The 24,068-nt window shown below is 43.5% G+C and overlaps 1 long non-coding RNA gene across 1 annotated transcript in view; it reads right to left on the bottom strand.

Moving 5' to 3' along the window:
* Window positions 1–703: 703 nt before the first annotated feature.
* LOC104909389 overlaps window positions 704–24,068 on the bottom strand; it is a 36,626-nt gene continuing 13,261 nt past the window's right edge. The window contains exons 2-4 of the long non-coding RNA XR_004158657.1: window positions 4,305–4,415; window positions 3,462–3,543; window positions 704–1,863 (exon numbers count right to left, since the gene is read on the bottom strand). This is a non-coding gene — a long non-coding RNA (uncharacterized LOC104909389). The remainder of the gene's footprint in view (window positions 1,864–3,461; window positions 3,544–4,304; window positions 4,416–24,068) is intronic.

Below are 24,068 nucleotides of genomic sequence, written 5' to 3'. Positions count from 1 at the left end.
GGCCACTTTGTGTAGAGCTGAATGTGCTCGAGGGACCCTCCAGGGATGATTACTCAAAATGACTTTCAGAAAACACCACTGGGACACTCCAGGCCCTGCAAGGAGTACACAGTACCATACATCTTACCACAAGACTGACATGCAGATGATGAATGACAATGGTGCAGGAATTCTCTTTCAGAGAAGAAATGTAATTAACTTTGGAAGCAAGGACTGGACTTGAATGCATGTGGGCATGGTTTGTGAAGGGCAGCTTCTGAAAGAAAGAGAGATCATAGAATCATATTAACTCTAAGGTTGGAAAAGACCTCCAAGTGCCCCAAGTCCAACACCAACCCATCCCCACCATGTCCACTGACCATGTCCCTCAGAGCCACATCTCCATGGTACTTGAACACCTCCAGGGATGGTGACTCCACCACAACCCTGGGCAGCCAGTTCCAATGCACTACCACTCTACTGGAGAAGAAATTTTTCCTAATATCCAATCTGAACCTCCTCTGGTGAACTCAAAGCCATTCCCTCTCATCCTATCATTGTTACCTGGGAGAAGAGGCCAACCCCCACCTTGCTACAACCCAAAGGTAGTTGTAGAGAGCAGTAAGGTCTCCCCTGATCCTCCTCTTCTCCAGACTGAACCATCCCAGTTCCCTGTGCTCCAGACCCTTCACAGCTTCATTTGTCCTTCTTTGGACATGCTCCAGAGCCTCAGTATCTTTCTTGTAGTGAGAAGCCCGAAGTTATACACAGTACTCAAGGTATGATCTCACCAGATGAGTGTGCATCACTCATGAACAGGTCTCCCAGTTTGTGAGTGGGAGATGGAGATGGATGACTGTCCCAAAGACTGCCAAGCAATGTAGATTTTACAGTCACACTCTGAAGGAAGCTCCCAAAGTTCCTTAAATTCAAGCTCAAGATGTGAAATTGCAACAGGCTCATAAAGGAGGTTAACAAAAATCGTAGAATCATGGAATCATTTGAGTTGGAAGGTGTGTTTGATGGTCATCTATCCAGCTGCTTTGCAATGAACAGACATCTGCAGATAAATCAGATTGCTTAGAGATGTGTTTCTTAGGATAGTACCATCAGAAACCATCAGAATTTTGCTGTTAAAAGTTCACTAATCAATACTCAGGACTACAGAATAGAGAAAAATACACAGTGCCCTTCCACTTTACCTTGGAGATTACCCAGACAAGCCAATCACGCAGTGGCTGCCTCATCTGTCTTGCATATTCAAGCATCACTAAGGATGTCAGTACAGGATTCGTGTCTGAGATGGGATAATATGCAACAGACACTTCAGGGAAGAAATGCAACTTTTTACCAAGGCCTCTATTAGCAAGAGAAAAAGCTCCTCTAGCCTTTACCACACTGCATCAACAGCTGTCATTAATTTCTAAGACTTCTGTTCAGATGCAGCACCTCCTCTATTTCATACCCAAAGCATTGTTGCTTACAATCCCAGAGGTTCCTTCCAACCCCTACAATTCAGTGATTCTTTGAAATCCAGTTCAGCATACTAAGCAACAGCAATACCCATGCATTTATCAGGAGGACTTGCATAGAACACAAGTGCTTATCCGAATAACTAAGAATCATGTTACTCCCTACCACCTCAGAAGAAGAAACACATTGTTCCTATTAAAGTTCCAATGGGCGTACTTAGCTGTGACTCAGTATCATGGGGAGAGAAAACAAAGACATACTGGGCAAAAACATACCAAATTTCATTTCAGGGTTCTTTTTTTTTTTTAACTTCTTGGAACTCAAAAATGCTTTCATAATTTTCAGTCTGTTTTGGCACTGCAGTTTTCCTTTGCCTTCTGTTTTCAGCCCTATTTGATTCTGAAGCCAAAGCTGGAAAAAAAAATAAAATTAAAAATTGCTAAGTGGGTTTTAATTCTAAAAGGTGATTAAACCTTCACTTGAGGAACGCTGTTGCTGGATTCCTGGTTTTGGCAGCAGCTCTGATGCTCTTGATAGTGGGCGGACATGAAGGAAGACACTGCTCCCATCTAACAAGCTAAGATTAATGCCTATCATGACAACCCTATTCAGCACATCTATTATCGTGCCAGCTCATGTTCCTGCTCAGAATTGTCCCCTGAAGTTGTCTCTCTCTTTTTCTCTCCACTGGCTATATCAAGTGCCTTAGGTGACTCTGCTTGTGACCTCAGTTTACAAACTAAGGTCCTGAAGCAGGCAGCACAAAGGCTCCCAGGGAAACCTTTGACTTTTTTCACCCAAAAAACTCAGAGGTAGTTCTTTGGACAACGAACCTGGAGATCTCTCTTTGTTTCCTGCAGTCTCTAGTGGATTTTATAATAGATGTCAAAGTACAATTTGCATCACCTAATTCTACATACTTCAAAAAGATCAGCATTTAGTCTGAGTATTCTCTTTGTGGACAAAGGACAGAGACTACCAATAGATAATTCAGCTGATCTGCTTGGGACACTGAACATTAAAGTGGTTCCAATCAATCTGCACAAACTTCTTTCTCTTTCCACACTCTACACAAGCTGCCCTGGGTATTTTAGCTACTACTTTCCAAAGACAAATATATTTTCTATTCCAGTACTTTCTATTTCCACAGACTTGTTTCCTTTCAGGGCTTAAGAAGTTATTACATTATCTTGCACTCTAATTCTCCTTTCCAATTATTCCCTTCACAAATGTGGATAGGCTTTGTTTTAAATGATGGACCAAATAAAAGAGAAAGTCTTTCAGGAAACAGCGGGGTATTGGCTTAAAAATATGAAAAAGGTAATAGATTTTTGTGGCTTGGAACAACGCTGCAACTTTTTCATCTTTTTATTGTGTACTTTGTCATTTGAAATTCACTGAGAGATTATTTGCCTTTAGAGAGAGAGTGGCCAACCTACATCAGAGCAATTTACAGTAAGGTCCAAGGTTATTCCTGAGTTATACCTACATTCAAGCTCTCATAGAATCACGGCATCATAGAATTGTTCAGGTTGGAAAAGACCTTGAAGATAATCCAGTCCAACTACAACCTAACCACTACCCTAACTCTAACAGCCCTCTGCTAAATCCCTGAGCACCACCTCCAAATGGTTTTTAAACACATTCAGGGATGGTGACTCAACCACCTCCCTGGGGAGCCTGTTCCCCATATATATACATGGGGAGCTGTACTTTCTCTGAAGGTTGAAGAAGTTTTTAGTCTGAAAAAGGTCTTAGCTCAGATATATCAGTTATAAATCCATTCCTAGGAGGACAAGCTTAGACCCAGATGGCTAGATTGTCTGAAAAGTGTTTGACACAAGTCTATTAAAGAAGCTATAAAGAAATGTGTCTGAGTTTGGTGTACAGAGTGATGCCTTTAGTCCTTAGAACTGAAATAAATGACTGACAGATCTGTGGGGTGGTCAGTGCAGTCAAAGTGCTGTCAGAAGAACATCCCCACAGTGTCAGAAGAGCCAAATTCTGACCTGTTATTTTGGTACTCCTGGAGGGAGTTATCTCAGATGAATGAAGCTGGGAGTCCAGACTTCAAAGCACGACTCTCCAGTGCTTGAATAAAAAGAAAAATAGAATAAAAGAGCACAAAGTTAGTCATTTAGGATTCATTTAGACTAATCCATCTCTGGATATCTAGCCTGAAGAAGATGGAAGGAGGGTCCTCTGTTTTCCTGGATTATTCTGGTCTGAATTTGGAGTGACACCAGTGATACCAACATTACTAGCATAAAAGACTCTAGACTCAGGTCAGATCCTCACAAGGAGCTGTGAGGAACCATTTTCAATACCACTGAATCATAGAATCATAGAATCATAGGATCACAGAATGGCCTGGGTTGAAAAGGACCCGAAGATCATCTAGTTTCAACCCCCCTGCTATGTGCAGTGTCATCAACCACCAGACCAGGCTGCCCAGAGCCACATTCAGCCTGGCCTTGAATGCCACCAGGGATGGGACATCCACAGCCTCTCTGGGCAACCTGTTCCAGTGCCTCACCACCCTCTGAATGAGGAAGTAGTGATTCTTGACCATGGCCATGAGAAAATGAGAACCATGTGCTTAAGACAGTCTCCATCCAGCATGGCCTCTAAGTTAAATTCAGGTTCAACACTGGGATTCCTGGAAATGGTCTAAGGCCTTTCATCTACACCGTATCCAAGATTAACCTAGTGGCCTCCAAAGCTGCAAAAGTAAAAGAAAATAAATAAAATTAAAAAAAAAGATTGCTCTTGAGCTAAATATTAAGTCTCTATAGCCAGACCCCTGCTCAACACTTAACATCTATGGATAAGCAGGCAGAGTAAGGACTTACCATGTCCACCAGGGGAAGAATGGGGACCACACACATCTTCCATTGAATCCTCCAGAACTTTTCAGCATCCAGGTATGAAGGGCAGGGAGCACCAGGTTTGCCTGCAAGGGGCTGGCAAAGTTGGGTTTTATCAGGGCAGGATTTTGCTGGCAACAGCTACTTTTGTTTATCCAGTTCCTTGTAACCACATGAATTAGAGACTGGATCATTAGCTTCACAATGAACCAGAATGCTGATTTATTTAATGGATGTAAATGGTCTTTTGCTAGCTAATTAAATTAGGGAAATGAGAACTGTTGGTAATAAAATGGATAGCAAGGAGGGAAAAAGCTTCTGTACTCTAGTGACAACTTTAATATAGGGCTTTCCATGACCCTGCCTCCCCGTTCCCTTATACATTTCCAAATTTTCTCTACTCAAGAGCAGGATTTTACTGCATGATTTGTGGCTATCCATGGGTTACTGAGCATCTGAAGATGTCCTGAATCAAGATCTCTGATGGACGAGGTTTCGCTCTCCAGTTGCACCTGCATGAATCCAGATGAAGCTGAGTGGGCTCTCTGAGTTCCATCAGTTTAAAATTTCCTAATTCGTGCAATGAGCTATTAGCAATCACTTCCACATGCATCTAGCAGGAGACAGTTGCTCAGTATTTCAGAAATTCCCTGGGTTGAAAAGTTTTCTGTTCCAAACCACCTGCTTACAAAATCACACTAAGGGAATTTATTGGCCAAGTCCAGCATTCACTAAGTCCACTCCTGCTCGTCTAATACTTCATCCAGAGGCAGAAAATTACTTTCACACTAAGGCTCACACAGATGGTCCCCAGCCATATACTAAGAAAAATCTTTTCAGGATCATAAAATATTGGCAGCATTGTAAGAATGAATTTTGGGTCTGTTGTTACAGTCACAATGTGTTGTGTTTCAGAATAACACTGCAGAGGACCTCAGGGTGCCACAGAAACCCAAATCTCTCAAAAAAAAACCAGTATTTGGCAAAATCTCAGCCTCCTAGGGCTAACTTCCTGGTGAATTACTTACTCCATAGATATTGCTCATCTCAGAAATGCCTTCTCCCACTTAACTGAGATGCAGCAGCAGGAGATTACTTCAAGTATAATAGTGGCCAGATGTTGAGCAATAAATCTTAATAATTTCTTTCAAATGAGGTATGGGTGTGCTTAAGATAATAGAGTTCATAGAGGAAAGGCATTTATTTCCTGTCAAAGAACATAACTAAAAGCCAAAGTGCCCTCTGACAGGTTTATAATCCACCTATGTATTACCATCCATGTAGGTCATATAGTAGTCAGGCCACGCATTATTCAAGACTCCTCTTAATAAGCAACTAAAAGATCTTAATAGCATTTTGTAGATTATTAAGAAGCCGAGCACTGACAGAATTATCACCCACACTGCACATCCTGAGCATCTACAAACAGATTGTTATTTTCAGCAAATAAATCAAAGACTTCAAGCTTCAGGGAAATAAGTCCATCAATTAAGCCACATAAATGACCGAAGTCCTCTAATCAAATCAAACCAGCAGAAATAACTCATCACAAAAGGGCACTGATTGCCTAAAGGTTATGGAGGAAGTCACCGAGTCTATAACTGCTACTAATAGAAGTAAGTCTGTAAAGATTTAAGTCTATGCTTGAATTTTCATGGCTATATATCTATATGTGAGGCAATAACTGGAAAGCAGTGATGATTAATATGCCTGATTAATTGCACTATCAGAGGACAGGCTATGCAATTACGGAGTCTTTCTGACACGCACGATCCTACACTCCATCACCAACCAAATAAAATAAACACAAATGGAATTAATCAAATGAAATGGGAAAACAGAATTTAAGCAAATGCGTGCAGACTGTCAAAGACACCTCCATTCTGAATCCCTCACATTACCAGCAAGAGAAGCATAAAATTAAATAGCTGAAAGAGAAAAATGATGCATCCCTAACAAAACCAAAGTCCCTGCGTGGGCTCCTATGGCTCCTTTTGCTTTACAGCCCAGTACTGCAGTGGGAATACAAAATGGGTAAATCTACATTTGAGGTGTTTCAAGTCAGGCTGCAAAGCAGCTGAGGGCATTACCATTGGACATGCCTAAGCCAGGACTTGTTCCCAAATCCCTTGTTTGGTCCTTTGGATTATGCATCAGCCTGGTTCCATATGCCAATTCCATTCCAGTGCAATGAATTATTGCTGGAAAGGGGTTGCTTGTCCCACACTTCCCAGATTTTTTGCTCCCCAGACAACACAACATGCATGTGTTGAATCTACATATGTACATGCATATATATATATATATATATATATATATTTGTTTATTTATATTTCCCCTGGAGTTTATTCAGGCAATCAATGTGCACATTATAGCATGTGTTCAGAGCAGTGGCTGCAGCTCAGCAACAGTAGTTCTGATTCTTCTTTGTGTATGTGTGTGTGTGTGTGTTATTTTTCTATAGTGGGAGCTGAGTGCCAGCTCACAGCCCTAATTAAAAGAGAGAGAGAGAGAAAGCAAGAAAGAGCTCCTCTAATGCTACACTTTCCCTGAAAGCCCATTTACAAGGGAATATTTCTATGTTGCCAATACAGTTTGATGGCTTTCCCATTTCTGGGAGATGCTTATTGCAAGTGTGTATGCAGCATGCTATATTTTTCACTTGGAATGTGATTCATCTCTACTGTGGAGACCAAAAGTCACAGAAATTGGCTTAGGAGCAGCAAAGTGACCATTAGAGCAATTTGACTGCATCAAGGACACAGTGTGCTGCAGCATGCTGGAAATGTGGGGTATCCACAACAGCTGCTTTCTGTGTTCTTTTGAGAGGAATGAGATCCACAAGGCATCTAAAGACAAACTCAACCCAAAATCCCTTGGAGACCATTTATATCTGCTTCCGTGTTTGCACGTACTCATAAAGGCTGAACTGAAATCCAGATCTGGATGCCATTACGACATGGTTTTCATAATTAAAACTGTGAATGTAGGGCCAAACTGAATGTGACTTTTAAATGTTATGGGTAGGACTCAGGGTAAGTCAAAAATTCCCCTCCTGTTGATTGACTTGAAAGTGTTTCTGCAAAAAAACAGTAGTCAAGCAGGAAGGATTGCATGAGCTGCAGAAAGGGTGCTTCAGCGCTGGGTACCAATGATCCTGCTGCCTACATTGCTCCAAAGATCCTGGAAAACTAGGTAGGCCAAGGATTTCCATCACCAGCAACAACTTTCTGAACAATCACTGGATTGAGCAATGTTTATATCTTCTGAGAAGTCTGCAGTCGATCAAATTGTGTTCTTCCTACAAGAAAGCCTTTGCCAAGTGCTTGAAACCCAAAACAATCAAGATCAGGTAGGGATCTCTTGGGTTCCAGGGGACATCTAGGGATTACCAGCTCTTAAATGGTATCCTCACTGGTTGTCAGTATCAATGGATGTTCCTAGGTGAAGGAATTTAATACTAGTCAAGCAAAAAGAAAAAAAAGACTAAATGAAAGGTGTTCCACTGGGACAAAGCATTCTCTGCTCAACTTCACAGGTGCAATTTACCCTCTTCCTCCCTCTCCTTCCCATAAGCAAGACAAAGGTTTCCTTATGGGGTAAAAAAAGGAAATGGAGAAACTGACTGTACAAAATTCAGGCCAATTGCTTCCTGCTCTGTGTTCAACATAAAAAAGGTCCAAAACACAATGGCTTTTTTTGCACTTACTGATGCTGACTCTCAGAGCCAGTTCTGCAAAGCCCAAGTGATGCACTAACTGATGGAAAAGCTATTTTGAGCCCAGGAATTGCTCCAACTTGCTGTCCAACTTGCCAACAGCCCCTATCTGTGAAGTGCAGATTTTTGGACAGTTTTCCCCAAAGAAAAATCTTATTGGTAACTTAAAGCTGGAAACTGTCTCTGTGGAAGGGTTGAACAGAGGGATAGAGAAAATCCAGAGTAACCACAGAGGCTCCATGGCCTCATTGATTAAATGACAAAAATTGCAGGAAAGGAGCGGTTCAGAGGGAAGGGGAAGTTAGCCCCCATGTCCCCTTCCGCTTGTGAATGCCAAAAGCCAAGGCAAGCAGGAACAGCAGATGGGAGGAGGGAAAATAGTGTGGGAAAGGGGGAACGTTATGGGGCTCTCAGGAGAAAAGTACTGGGGAATGGGGAAAACAGTGGGAGAAGTGGGAAGGGTTGATGGCTGATGAATGGTCTTAAGGGCAGAAGACTCCAGGGAAGCTGTATAAATTACAGATGGGGAAAACACAGACCTCAAGACAGAAAGGGGATCAAAATATGGCAGTGTGTCTTCTTTTTTGGAGTACAGCTGATAGCCTTCTCCTCCACTTACTACTGTGATATTAAAGCAGGGAAAAGGGTGTGTTGGTATGGTGCTGGCTGATGCTTTTTGAATGCTCACACTGAAAAAAAAATGCTGGAAACCCCCACAGGGCCTCTTGCTTGACGCTTATCAGCAGTTTAAAGCCAAGAAGCATCTACATTGCAATAACTCCAACAGCTGTTTTGCATAACACCTCACTGTTTTCACTTTGCAATCAGATTCACAACAAAAGCTGTCCAAACCAGCATCTAACCAAAATAGAGGAAACCAAAGCAGGAGAAGAAGTTTCTAGAGGAAAAAAAACAAGGTCGGGAAAAACTGCAAACTTGGAAAAATGCTTGTGCCACCACCACACCACAGATGAAGAGGACTGAGAGGCCATGAGAGGCAACAGAAACAAGAAGTGTCTAAAAAAGAGACAGAAAGAAGAAAGGGCAACTTTCAGAAAGACTGTAGGGACTCCCCTGTTGCTCAAGAAAATAAAAAAGCATCCATTTTTTGTAAGTAAAGTTCTGATAATTCGCTCCTTGGATAGCATCCCTGAAGGCCAGCAGCCAGATTTTCCAATGGCAGGAAACTGACTTGGGAAAAAAATAGGACAGCTTTTATGGGATTGCCTGCGAAGGTGGTTTATAAAGATTTCCCTTTGGGCAGTCCCACAGTCCTCTGGAGAAATGGGCCTCTTGACTTACAATTAGAAACAATTTAAATGAAAAAAGAATTTAATGTATATGAAGAGCCAGACACCACTCCCTTCCAGTAACTTTGAGTACTGCTGCTTCAATGAAGCTAATCCAAATTTGCACCAAAGTCACTAACGCAGACTTTGGACATAATCCTTTAAAAGTATTTTCAACTAAATCCAATGATGTGTGTAGAATATATTCACAAACATCTCTTTGTGTAAATCAGATTACTTTCTGCCTCATGAGTAGCTTTATTGAACTTGAGTGATTTGCTCCCCTTTGTCAACAAATTACAGTTTTCCAAAGAAGGTAATTTTATACCCTGAGCATGAGAAAGACCAAATATGACCTCAATTAGGAAAAGCTGCTGTTATACATTAGTGATTTGCAATGAGATCCATCTGATAAAGGATCCTTTTCTCTGAGCATGCCCCCCAAGGCCTGAGAAAAGAGGTGTTCATGAACTCAATTCCAGAAGACAGTACTTTCTTGTGCTTGGGAAGGGTATTGAAATCAGAAAACAGAGTGACAAAAGTACAGACAAAAGTAAACAAAATAAAACACATCTTCTAAATGGGCAGAGACCATTAGGTGGAACAGTCCTTAACTTGGAGATATTAGGAATCCAAATTTGACCATCATGGTGTTGCTTGGTTATAACAGGATGGACACATGCCACTGGGGAAGCCAAACTTCAAAGCAAATGGACAGTGGCTTTTCAGGGCAACAGGAGGAATTAGCAACAAAGAGCCAAGATTCCTGACTATTACAAGACAATCCATGTTTCTTTTAGCATCCCTGGACAACTGTGCTGTATTACAGACAAGGAAGCTTCTCACCATTACAGCTGGCATTTGTGAGATGCTTTGAATGCCTTGAAATCCCTTAGATGCTCACATTTTGCCCCCTGGACTTGTTCAACCACATGGTAAACAGGAAGATGGGCTCTGGACTTGATCTGGGAGGATACTGCAATAAGAATTGTCCAGGGCACCAGCCCAAAGGATTATTCTGAGCCAACGAATGAGACTTTTCCCATCCTGTGGTCATGCAGGCAGCATCAGCATGACATTCCCCTGGCCTTAGTTATTCACTACATGCCATTCTGAGATGGTTTTGCCACCTTTGTTAACCTCAGGCAATTCTCCCCCCATTCTCAGTCTGCATATAAAAGCAATCCAAGCCAAGGAGCTCCAGCCCATTGGAATAAACGGGAAATCTTTTCTAAATATGTATCAAAAAGAGGTCAACTGGGTTAAATACCATGCATGATGTGGTGCTACAAATGAGGCTCAGGAAAAGGAAGGGAAATAAGACCCATTCGCATGGAAGGAAAAAGCTTGCTGCCCATAGGCAAACATCAAAGCAGCTCTGTTTAAAGACACGAAGAGGTGGTGCAATTGAAGACCCTCATTTATAAAGAAGTGAGTGTTTGTTTTAACCAACGCTGATCAAACAGGGAGGGTTTTCAGAGTGAGGGAGGGGATTTTTTCCAGCAATTTTCAGCACCACTCTGGAGCGGGGCCATGTTTTGCTGTGCTCCATTCTCCTCTCTGCAGGAATATGGTCCTTCCCAAGCTCCTGCTGTTCCCACAATGTTATTGCAGTCACATTCTTCTTTCCGTGCTTTAAGCACAGGATTATTAAATCACTTGCTCGGAGGCGAGCAATGAACAACGACAGGGAGGGTTACGTGACTGTGGGCTGGAGTCCAAGTTTCCAGCTAATGACTTGAGCAGAGGTATAGCAGTTCAGGAAAGTCCCTTGGAGACTGATGCTGAAACAGCAATGGAATTTTGTTGGGAAACCAAAAGTGTGAGATTCCCACCCTAGAGGTGTTCGTGGCCAGGCTGGATGGGGCTTTGAGCAACCTGGTCAAGAGGGAGATGTCCCTGCCTATAGCAGGGGGTTGGAACTAGATGATCTTCAAGGTCCCTTCCAACCCAAACTATTCTGTGTTTTTATGATTCTGTGATCTAGAATCACCACATGCCCTTGGCTACTGTTTTTCTTTTGGACTCAGATAATGGATTCAGGAAGGGCATCTGATTGCACAAAACGGGCCTATTGATGCAGTGAGAAAGGGTACACTGACCTGAAAGTGGGTGTAAAAATAACAGACACGTCCTTAACTGTATGACCTTTTTGGAAATCAAAAGTTGTTATTTTCTCTGAAAATATGCTTAGGTCAATCACAATTCACTGTGTTCAGCTCAGAGCTGCACAATATTGCTTAATGAGATCAACACGTAGGAAACCATCGTCTGGTTTGCCTTCAGTTCAAGTTAAAAATCCACTAGGTGGAAGGAAGTGTCTGCTCTGCTAATCTGAAGGGTGGGAGCAGCCAACCATGTGTGGTGGTAAGCTGGACATTAGCCAGCAATATGCCCTTGCAGCATAGAAAGCCAACAGGATGTCCAGAGAGGTGGTGGATGCCCCATTCCTGGAGACATTTAAGATCAAGCTAGACTGGGCTCTGTGCACCTAATGGAGCTGTAAGTGTCCTTGTTCACTGTAGGGAAGCTGTGACAGATGGCCTTTAAAGGTCTCTTCCAACAACTCAAATGATTTTGTGAGCCCATGGGTCTATGATAAGGATGGTCACAGGGAGAAAAGCAGCACCTCTCCAGTCCCTCCCTCAGGTTGTTTTTTTTTTGTTGAGAGAATAGGGCAGGTCAAGCTAACTTCAGGATCCTTTAACACAGATTTAGTCTGGCCATGCCCATCAGAAACCAGTGTTAAGAGCCAATACAATTTCAAGATCCTCAACTTGCATTTTTAGCAAATGACACTCCCACATCCCAGGAACACAACTGCTCTAGACCTGCACAGTACAAAATCTGTTAGGGTTTGATTTTGCAAATCCTCCTCTAACCAATGAATCCTTTTACCACATAGGGCCTGATGACATGAGTCTTGGCAATTTTGGAGCCCTCTGTCCCTGGCCTGGGAAAGCAAAGCACATGCTCCCCTCAAGGGCATTGTGATGTAGGAAGCCCAGCGGACCTTGAATACTGCAAAAACACCACAATTTTGTGAATAATGTCTCTGCTGGCAAAGGGTACTTTGACACCGCAGTGCTTTGCCGTCATCAGTGCAAAATTAACAACTCCATAAGCACAGATATTGTAGATCTGTTCCTTCTATTTCTCTTTTTCCCCTCCGAGTCCCCACTGGGGAGATTTCATTAAGTGAACATTAGACCATGGGTGTTTGCTGCATTTGCAGCATGAAATTAGCTGGCAAGACTGAAATAAAGTGTCTGCTGTAACCTCGTCTGCGGGCTGCAAGGCTCAGGGAGAAAATTTTAAAGGAGATGCTACAGATGCTGTGGAAATAATGAGTCTCCTCTGGGAATCCACAGAAGACATTTCTTGCTTGCATGAGGACTAATGGAAATGACGAGTCTGTGATGAGCAGATCCCAGGTAATAAATCAGATGGGGATCTCCCCATTTTAGGGCACCAAATGACTGATTCTTAGACAAAGCAAAAACAAAAAGCTGCTCCTGGGGCAATCCCCAGTGACCCCAAGGGAGGGCAGGAAACTCATCTGGTAGCTTAGAAGATTTAAGCCTTGAGGGTGTGAATGCTTCTGCGATCTGTTTAGGACACATACTTAGCAACTGGCTGTTACTGACAGATTTAGACCAGAGTATCCTGATCTGACAGCCAGTTAGTGCTAGCCATGACCATTTACAAAGGCATTTTAGGCTATACTCATAGGCTTGTAACCCTATCTGTTTGGTAAAGGGAATTGGACTGGTGTCTCCTGAGGTCTCTTCCAGGCCAAATTTTTCAGTGATCCCATGAAGGTTGGGCTTGTCAAACTGAATTTCTTCCCTTATGCCCTTTGTGTAGACAGTAGAAACTTATCGTGTCCTCAAGGAACCAGGAAGGGAAAGAGATTGGTGCGTCTCAGTGCCAGCCCTTTATGGCATGGCAGCAAGTCTGTTCTGACTACAGAAACAACACGAGTCTATGGCCTTTTACAGCCTCAAAGGGAGCTTGAGTCCTGTACTACTTATCTGCACTGTGCAGACCTGAGGGCAAATACCATCTGCACTCCACAGGCTGCTGAGGGTCTAGATGTAAGCATCTGCAGAACCAAGACTTCTGGGGACATGCTCTGCTGTTCCATTGGGTCCCATTTTAGAGGTCAAAACCAGATGCAACTGCTTTGCAAAAGTAACGTAACACATGAAATGGAAGATTTTTACCACAAAAGATACTATGTGGGTTCACAACCTCAAAAAAAGTTTTCATTGTATTGGTGTTGCTCCTCATAGAGCTCCTCATGTGCTATTTGGCTTTAAATTGAGACTTGGTCTGAATTCTCCCCTTGATTTCCAAAGATGCAGTTTGATCTCTTGTTATAGATACACCTGTGGAAAAACCCTCCTGAAGTGACCAAGTAGGTTAAGCAAACAGGACTTCCCAGCACAAGCTAGGCAAAGGAAAAAGCCCTTGTCCTACCGAAAAATCAATGTGGTAGAAAATATCCAGCACACACAGACCACTTGCAGCTCTCAGCCTTGAGGAAAAAGTTGTATTTATGACTGTTATCTGGTTACCTTTGCAATATGATCGTTTGATCTGAGGTATGTGTCATCGGCCCAGGAATTTAATTTGCTTGTATTCAGTAGAAAGTAGTCGCTAAGACAAATAACTGCTGTGTATGCCAAGCACCTGATAAAACTGAATTTTGCTGTAAAATTGGTGATAGCTCCTTTCGTTATCAATCAGTCCCTGTTTCTTTACTCTTCTCAGGCAAGGAGGGAGGTGTTGCTCAGTGTGAGCAACATGAAACAACCTTTATTATGCTCAGATGTCACTAAAAGCAGAGTCAGGCAAACTCTTGTTCCAGGAAATGCCTTCCAAATAAACTTTGATTTCATTAATGTAATGAACAAGTGAATCAGCATCACTGGTCCCGAGTCAAGTCCCTCAACCCAGACTTTCAGGCATGCGTCCCTTCTCCCAGTAACCCTCAGCATGGTTCAAGCTTCAAAGCCTCCCTCTGTGCTCCTTTCACCCAGAGCAGAGTTTGGGGAATTTTCATCCAAATCCCACTTAGCATTTTGATGTCCGAGGTGTCACGAGAGCAGGGAGTGAAGATTTACAGAGGCTAACCTAGGTTATTTGGACACAGTTCAAGGCAAACCAAGAGCATGAACCACCAGGTCAGCGGAGATCAAATAAGTTTTCAGCATAAGGAGTGTCTTTATTACCCACCCAGTTATATAATAGCTGCAGGAAAGTAATCAAGATATGGGGTGCACCAGCCCTTTTCTAGGACTAAATTGAGAGCAAGCATCTTGCATTTAATTAGACTTGTACCAGCTAGATGACCTTGCTCATGTAGGGTAGAGGTGATGCTTATGAATGGGGAAAGGAGCTTATTTCCAAGAGATAGGAGGCAAAAAAGAGTTTCTAATGTCTGCAGATGAAGGCTGAGATCATGCATGTTTCCCAGTATAGAAATGCCTGTTAGACAGGTAGAGCAGCCAGTGTTGCACAAAGTCACATGATTGCACAAAACATATTTTCACTGGAAATCTCTCCTGCTCCCTCATAATTTTCTTTTCTTGTTCACCAAGAGGGTGGTGCACCAGTGTACTCCATCAAACAGCTTTACAGACTGCTAAAAAGGCATCACTACACATCTCCTTGCCTACATATTTCTTGCTCTCTGACAACTATCCTGGCACGTACATGACCTTTATTCTTCTGTTACATAAGTATTTTGCAAGTGTTCACAGTCTCACTGATAGTAAACTTTTATCTTGGCAGTGTGAACGCAGCAGTGATTTTGCATTCTGCTTTTATCAGCTGACTTCAGCCTAGAAACTCAGAAGCCAGAGGTTAAGCTTGCATGTGATCAACTTCATAAACTACGGACAGTGGGTCAGGAGAGTTCATAACCTGTTTTAGCCATCTGGGTACATGCAAAGTTCACTACTGGGGGAAAAAAAAAAAAAGGGAAAAAAAAAAGGAAAGGTTGAATGATGCAATATTTAATGAGAGCAGCTACAATAAAAGAAGGTTCTTGAAAAAGGGCTTCTTTGGGGGGTATTTAGCTGCAGAAGGGACACATTGGAAAGGGTAGGAAACATTTAGACAGAAACTCTTCTTATTTTACCCTATGTCTGAACAGTCTGGAGGATTCATTGCACAGGAAAAAATCAAGAATAACTTCTACACTGTGAAAACCAGCAGGATTCAAAGAAAGATTTGGTATTTCTAAGAGGAATGAGCAATGACAGAGATTCAGGAACTTAGGAGTGCAAAGAGATCAGAGGTGTGCAGAAACAAGATGAGACAGTGGAAATTTATAGGCATCATGAATGTGGCGTATAACTTCCCTGCTGCAGATTCTGGCCTCTGGGCAGACTATTCTAGAGTAATCTCTGGATCTCCCTTGGTTCACTAAAGGGCATCAGGGTTTATATCATGTAGGTCACAAGAGAAGGTTGAGCGTTTATTTATTCTCGTAGAGCAACTCCTCTGATAACATGCATGGGTATAAACCTGGCAGACCCAGACTTCCTTAGCAGAAGAGCTAGAAGATCACAGGAGATCTGTTTGCCTAGCATCTGGCTATTGACACATGCAGCTCTCCAGTGTGCTTCAAAACCTCAAGGTCTCAATCAACTGCTGCTACTATGAAGGCATAGTGGTGATAGTTGGACTCGATGATCTTAACAGTCTTTTCCAAATCTTAATGATTTATGGATTCTATGAGTCGTCATGGTGGAGATGGGCTGATGGCTGGACTTGATGACTTGATGATCTTAGTGGTTTTCTCCAACCTTCTTCTTGTGTTGGAGGCTCCAGAATTGGTGGGGTCTCACGAGAGCAGAGTAGAGAGGCAGAATCACCTCCCTCAACCTGCTGGTCACACTTCTCCTGATGCAACCCAGGATATGATTGGCCTTCTCGGCTGCCAACTCATGTTGAATCTTTCATCAACAGACACTCCCAGATTTCTCTCCTCAGGGCTGCTCTTAATCCATTCTCCACCCAACCTGTATCTTTGTGTGAGATTACCCCAACTCAGGTGCAGGACTTTGTGCTTGGCCTTGTTGAACTCCATGAGGTTTGCATGGGTGCACCTCTCAAGCCTGTCCAGGTCCCTCTGAATAGCATCCCTTTCCTCTAGTGTGTTGTCTGCACTACTCAGCTTGGTGTTGTCTGCAAACTTGATGAGGGTGCACTCCATGCCACTGCCCACGTCGTCTACAAAGATGTTAAATGATGGTCCCAGCACCAATCCCTGAAGAATGCCACTCATCACTCGTCTCCACATGGACACTGAGCAGCTGACTGCAACTCTCTGAGTGGGACCATCCAGCCAATTCCTTATCCAGTGAGTCCGTTTTACTCCAACTCTGCAACCAGGATGTCATGTGAGACAGTGTCAAACTTAATGATAAATGATTCAACCTTAATATCAACTCTTTGAAAGGGTTGATAACTGCAGGACAAGGGGAAATGGTTTGAAGTTGAGGGAGGGAAGATTTAGATTGGTTGTCAGGGGGAAGTTCTTTACAGAGAGGGTGGTGAGGTGCTGGAACAGGCTGGCAGAGAGGCTGTGGGTGCTCCGTCCCTGGAGGTGTTCAAGGCCAGGTTGGATGGGGCCTTGGGCAGCCTGGTCTAGTATTAAATGTGGAGGTTGGTGGCCCTGCATGTGGCAGGGGGTTGGAGCTTCGTGATCCTTGAGCTCCCTTCCAACCCAAGCCATTCTGTGATTCTGTGATTCTGTAATGATTTCTGATTCTGTAAGATGTGCTATTACCCTGCTAGGGGCATTTAAGAAATCCCAGGGAGAATATATGCTCTCTCCAGTGATCTCCAGGACTTCAGAGAACTGTTTGCCCTCTCTGGGAGGAACATGTGCTCTTTGGGAGGAACCAGACGTCCTCTTTGCCACCAGCAGTGTGTCCCTCAGGGACATCCCATTTACCACTGAAACCTCTAGACATTTTCCATGCTACAAATAACACAGCTTCAACCTCGCACATCCTCTTCTGTTTAACCAGAGCCAGTGGTTCCCCAGAGATTGGTGTATACCCAGTGCATCTGGAAAGACGTGTAATTACCCTTGAGTAATTTTTCCCAAGGGCGTCTGTGGAAGTATAACACAATTCCACCTATCGTTTCTCTCCTTTGGGCAAATTCCCACATATTTCAAAGAAGAACAGCAATCAAAAAGAGAGAATATTATTTGTATAATGAAACTGCAGAAGTGCAGTTCTTTCTGTGAATCATATTAAAAGTCCCTTCCTGATGCAAATGGCCGGCAAGTAGGTACTTTGTCAAGATAAAGGGAAAAAAAACACAGATCGGAAGTCTAATCATATTTAAACCATATGTGCAGCATATGTCAGCAGTTACAGAGAGTTTTAGAAAAAAAAGAAAAAAGAAAAAAAAACAAAACTACAAAGCCTCGGCCTTTGACTTCAAAAGGGTTTTAAAAGGACCAAAATTTTGATCGCTCAACTTCTGTCCATTAAGGAAAAGTCATGGGGATATTTTATTTTGGTCCTGTGAATAGTTTTGCTGGAGAAAAGTGGCCAGTAGTCCCTACTTTATAAAAAAACTAAAGTCCATCCTTCCTGGGACCCTGCAGAACCCAGCACACACTGATTCAGTCTTTTCACAAACCATGACTGTTTTAAAGCTCTTTCCCACCTCTGAAAAATGGCTTTATTCAAGAGTGGCACCATGGGGCTCTGTGTTTCCTGCCTCCCCTGGCTTCAGCAAGGTCTCGCAAGGGCAAATGGCCTCTGCATCAACAGTCAAGAATAAAAGCTCATGGTGGCTGCAGGAGTTAACACGGGTGCTTTTTCTTTTCATTTACAACCATCTTTTACAATGCTTCAGCATGCAGGCTGGTCATAACACACCCTTCATAACCGCAACCCTCGTCCTTATTGATGCTGAGTGTTTTTATTGCTGGGAGTTGTGAGATCTCGAGATGAAAAACAAAACTGTTGTGCTCAGTCCTGCACAAACACAGTTGAAAAGAGCCCACATGGAGGTCTAAAGGCAATCTGCAAAGCTGAGTGGGATAAATCTTTCTTTGGCTCTTGACTTAGCAATCAGCACACTCCAGCTGTGTCTGGAAGCCATCCTTGGCTGTAGGGATCAGGGCTAAGTCCTCTGAGGGAGCTTTTGCAGTGCTCAGACTCACAATGACTCAAGCAGCAGATACATGGGAAGCTCTCAGCTCTCCCATCAGAATGACAGAATCACAGAATTGCAGGCATTGAAAAGGGACCTCTAGAAATCTTTGAGTCCAATCTTCCTGCTAAAGCAGGTTCCCTACAGCAGGTCACACAGGTAGAATCACAGAATCGCTCAGGTTGGAAAAGACCTTGAAGATCATCAAGTCTAACCACAACCTAACCATACTGCCCTAACTCTAACAACCCTCCGCTAAATCCCTGAGCACCACACCTAAATGCACATCCAGGGATGGTGACTCAACCACCTCCCTGGGGAGCCTATTCCAGTGCTTAACAACCCTTTCAGTAAAGAAGTTTTTCCAGATATCCAACATCCAACCAGTTCTTCCTGATATCCAGCCTGATTTATCCTGATATCCAACGTCAAGGTAAGCATCCGGATAGGTCTCTTTCCAGAGAAAGAAACTCCACAACCTCTCTGTGCATCCTGTTCCAGTACTTTGGCAACCTCACTGTAAAATTCTTCCACATATTTTTGTGGAACTTCCTATGTTCCAGTTTTTGGCCATTACTCCTTGTCCTACCACTTCACATCACTGAGAAGAGTCTGGCCTCATCCAATTGCCTCCTGCACTTTAGATATTTATAAACTTTCATTAGATCCCTTCTCAGTTTTCTCTTCTCTAGCCTGAACCGTCACAAGTCTCTCAGCCTTTTCTCATGAAGGAGATGCTCCAGGCCTTTCACCGTCTTTGTTGACTCTGCTGGACTCTTTTTAGGAGATTGATTTGAGAGAGTACTCCAGATAGGATCTCACCAGGACAAAGTAGAGGGGGAGGATCACCTCCCTCGACCTGCTGGCCACGCTCTTTTAATGCACCCCAGGATCCCATTGGCCTTCTTGGCTACCAGGGCACATTGCTGGCTCATGACCAACCTGTTATCCACCAGGACTCCTAGGTCCTTCTCCGCAGAGCTCCTTTCCAGCAGATCAGCCCCCAGCCTGTACTGATGTATGCAATTATTTTTCCCAGGTGCAGGACTCTGTATTTTCTTTTGTTGAACCTCATTAGTTTTGTTTCCATTCAACTCTCCAGTCTGTCCAGGTCTTTTTGAATGGGAGCACAGCCTTGTGACACATCAGCCACTCCTCCCAGCTTTGTTTCACCTGCAAATTTGCTGAGGGTGAGCTCTATCCCTTCATCCAGGTCACTGATGAAGATGTTTAACCGGACTCAGCACCAATCCCCGTCACTAGATATAGCTGCCAAGTAAACTCTGAGCCACTGATCACAACTCTCTGAGCTCTGCCAGTCAGACCAGTTCTCAACCCAGCTCACTGTCCACTCATCTATCCAGCGCTTTCTAAGCTTCATTACAAGGATGCTGTGGGAGACTGTCAAATGCCTTGCTGAAGTCCAGGTACACAACATCCACTGCTCTCCCCCCATCCATTTAGCCCCTGATGACATCATAGAAGGCTATCAGGTTGGTCAAGCATGATGACTGCTCCTGATAACATTCTTCTCTTTCAATTGCTTGGAGATGGCATCCAGAACAAGTTGCTCCATCACCTTTCCAGAGAGACAGATGAGGCTGACTGGCCTGTAGTTTCCTGGATTGTCCTTCTTGCCCTTTTTGAAGACTGGAGCAACACTGGCTGTTCTTCAGTGCTCAAGCACCTCTCCCATTCTCCAAGACCTTTCAAAAATGATATAGAGCAGTTCAGCAACCACCTCTGCCAGCTCCCTCAGCACATTTGGGCCCATGAATCTGTGTGCACTGATTTTGGCTAGATGATCTCTGACCATATCTTGCTAGACCAAAGGGAAGTCTTCCATTCACCAGACGCTCTCTTACCTCCAGGGCCCAAGATTCACAAGGAGCAGTCCTTGTAGTAAAGACAGAAGCAAAGAAAATGTACAGGATCTCTGCCTCCTCAGCATTTCATTACCAGGGCACCCAGCTCATTTAGTAGCAGACTCTCATTTTCTTTAGTTTTCCTTTTATTGTTGACACACTTTAAAAAAAACACCTTTCTTGTTATCCTTTGCCAAATTAAATTCCAAGTGGGCCTTAGCCTTCCTCATTACATCCCTACAGGCCCTGACAACATTCCTATACTCTTTCCAAGTGAACAGGTAATTTTTCCACATTTACTGGACCTTCTTCTTCCCTTTGAGTTTTTTTTTTTTGTGAGATCCTTGCTCATCAACACAGGTCTCCTGCCACTTTTCTCTGATTTCTCACCCTCAGGAATGCACCAATCTTGAGCTTAGAAGAAATGGTGTTTGTGCATCAATTAGCTCCAGGCTTTCCCAGACAGAAGGAAAAATACCTTCATAGCAGGGTCCTGAGATAGCACAGAAGTGAGTGAAATGGGGGATGTGCCAACACCAAGGTGTTAAAAGCCCAGCAGGAAATCACTGGGAAATCTGGTCCTACAGGATGGTGCAATCAAGTGAGCTCACATATAACCATTTTTCCACCCACTCATTCCCACCATGTGGCTCTGCTGGGCTAGTTGCAGCTGTTTATGGGCTGGAAAAGAGGAAATAGAATCACAGAATCATACAATCATTAAGGTTGGAAGAGACCACTAAGATCATGGAGTCCAACCCCTTTTCTCGGCTGCTCTTTTCAAGGCCCTTCAGCCAGCCTTCAGGTTGAGAAGCTACTCAGAAATTTCCTTGACATCTACTGTCTCTTCTAGGCAAGATAACCTACTAAAAATTCAAGCTTGTGGGAGACCAGAAGGAAACATGGACTATAATTTAATTTCTACTGTGACTTGTCACCAGTGTTATGCCCTTAAGCTTGTTGTGTTCCAGCATTGCCAACTCATCATGACATTTTACTTAAAGGCTGCACTGCAGTTATGTGATATCTGCAAACATTTACCTTCCAATTAGAAATTAAAAGCTTTTTCAATCACTGAAAGCCACTGGAAAAAAAAAGTTGCAAGAAAACTCTCAAGGTTCAAGATCTAGAAGGTGAGTTGGTTGTATATTTTCAAGAAAAAAGTTGTTTTGTGCTAGCACAAGCTCAATGCAGTTGAGCTGATCACACTTCAGTTCTTGACATGGTCCAAACATCTGCAGAAAGAGGTTCAAAGCAGCCCAAGGAAAATGAGTCAAGAGTGATTGCTGTGTTTCACACTGGCCTAAGAAAGTCCTTTTGCTTGTTTGACCCTGAGAAATAAGAGCTGGTAATGCTGTATGATCTCTTCATGTGTAGAACCTTAAGCAGAGGGAGAAGGGCTGTGCAAATTCACTGGTGTGGATGGAAGCAAGGAAGGGAGATTAAATTTAGCTGGCTATTAGGCACAATTTCCTGCAAGTGGAGACAATTAGGCAGTGGAACTGTTTTGCCTAGTGAGGTAATTACTGCACAAACACTGGATGGACGCAAGCCAAGATTAGATAAGTATAGTGGAAAATGTAGTACAAGGTCTCTTCTGATGAGCCCAGAGGGGTTGCCTTTGTTGGCTGTGTGCCCAGCCAAGCAGTTGGATAAAACTTTCCCCGAAAACTTCTTGAGACAAAGAGGATTTTGCCAGGGCTGGGACTATGGAATGGCCAGGGCAGAGGGCAATGCCTCAGACCACCTGCCACAAAAGCCTGCGAAAGTCAATCTGAGGAAGTTAGGAAATGAAAGTAGAAGAGAAATGACCAAATAGTTGCATAGAATTCACTCTGTGCTTCACCTGCCTGATGGATGCTTTTCTGAGTCAAAATGAAAGTATCTATAGGAATGTGCTAGCAGAGGGATTTCCTAGCAGCCCAGGACTACCTTTTATATCTCTGTGCCCACCTTTTCCAATAACTCATGGGATGAAAACAAAGCCACTGCGTGAGGCATGATGAGGAAATCTGACTGCTGGAGAAGTATTACTATCCAGGCTGCTCAGGGAAGTCATGGAGTCACCTTCCCTGGAGGTACTCAAGAGCCATGGAGATGTGGCACTAAGTGACATGGTTTAGTGGGCACAATGGTGGTGGGTCAACAGTTTGACTTGATAATCTTAATGGTCTTTTCCATCCTTAATGATTCCATACTTCTTTGATATTGATTTCCACCGTAAATCCTCTCCAAAACATATTATTAATCTTCTATGCAACACGTGGTAACTCATTCTCCTATAAGCAGGTTGAGGGGATGGGAGATGGTCTCTGTCTCACTGACAGACAAGGTGTAATCTCAGGAAAAATCCCAAACATGACACTGTACCTAGACTGAAGCTGGAGGAAAAAGGCAGCCTGGTGACAGGAGCAGATGGGTTACTTTGGGCTGAAAGCAGCCTTGATATACCTCAGGCAGGGGTTGTCCCAGCTTTATGGAACTGGCCAAGAAAGAGGTTTTGAAACACAGAGGAACATCCAGGCTACACAGCAAGGATGGGAGCAGAACCATGCGCAAATTCCATCCTGGTTTTGTCTGTCTGGATACTGTTATTAATGCAATACATTGTCAGGTGCTTTACACTGGAAATTAGACCACTTAATCAAACTGCTGTTTTGCCCAAAGGCCCATTTACCCACATTGTGAGTAGGACAACTTCCTTGTTTATTAACCCTCCTCTTTAAAAAGGTGTGAACTTTTCCAGGGAGGGGATGGAAAGGCAATCATCCCATCACCACCACCATCCCCACTCTTGTTTTTAGGAAAACTCCTTCAATGTGGAAAAGTCCGCAGCTGTGCAAACATGACAAAGAATGCTGAGCAGTCCAGGAGATGAAGTGCCTTGCTCTACCTTGCCTTCATCCCTTTGTGATGACACAGAGTTAGGAAGCAAATTAGCTAAAAGATGAGCCAGAAGATGTGTCTAGGGCCATAACCATGGTTTCGTAGAGTCACGTCAAGTGGCACCAGTCAAGCCTGATTTGGCCCCTTGCCTCTGAGGGATCCTCACCTTCCTTGTCTCCCAGCTCTACAAGGAGAATGTGAACCAGACTTGCCCCATTCTGTTATGGTGTAAACCAAGGGGGCTCTTGGAGCTCCTCTCTTGTCACGGTTTGGCTGGATTTTGCATTAATTTATTTGGAGAAGAGTCCACTGTGAAACCAGTCATAGGCCAAGGCACTACACTGCTCTATGTTTGTGCTTTTTTTATCACCTCTGACTCGGAAGGATGCTCTCAGGATGCTCTCTCCCATGATCCTGCTACCCCCCTTCTCTTCCACCCCAAATCTGGAAAAAGATGGAGAAGTCCTAGCATTTCCTGCTTTTGACCTTCTTCCTGTGAAACAGATGTTTCCCTCTTGGACCCATTGCTCCCAGCTGTTTCAGGGGACTGGAATCGTTCAGTTTGTCCGCACTGGCTATTTGCTGGTGTACCTCCCTTGAAGTCAGTGATGTTGCTCCTCTTTAAAGCAGCAACAAAAGTATTGTTTGTATGGAGTTTCTTCAGACTGAACATCCCAGTGCATCCCAGAGGATTCCAGGGCACTGCAGACTCACTGACCATCCCTGGTCCTCTCTCCTGTACATGACTCTGTCATCCCTTGTCTCAGGTATCCATTGGGGTCTGGTCCAAGGAACATCC

The sequence above is a fragment of the Meleagris gallopavo genome, chromosome 1 (genome assembly GCF_000146605.3).
Source record: "Meleagris gallopavo isolate NT-WF06-2002-E0010 breed Aviagen turkey brand Nicholas breeding stock chromosome 1, Turkey_5.1, whole genome shotgun sequence".
Classification (NCBI taxonomy): Eukaryota; Metazoa; Chordata; class Aves; order Galliformes; family Phasianidae; genus Meleagris; species Meleagris gallopavo.
Note: the sequence above shows the minus strand (reverse complement) of the source record. Positions and strands in the feature narration are given on the sequence as shown.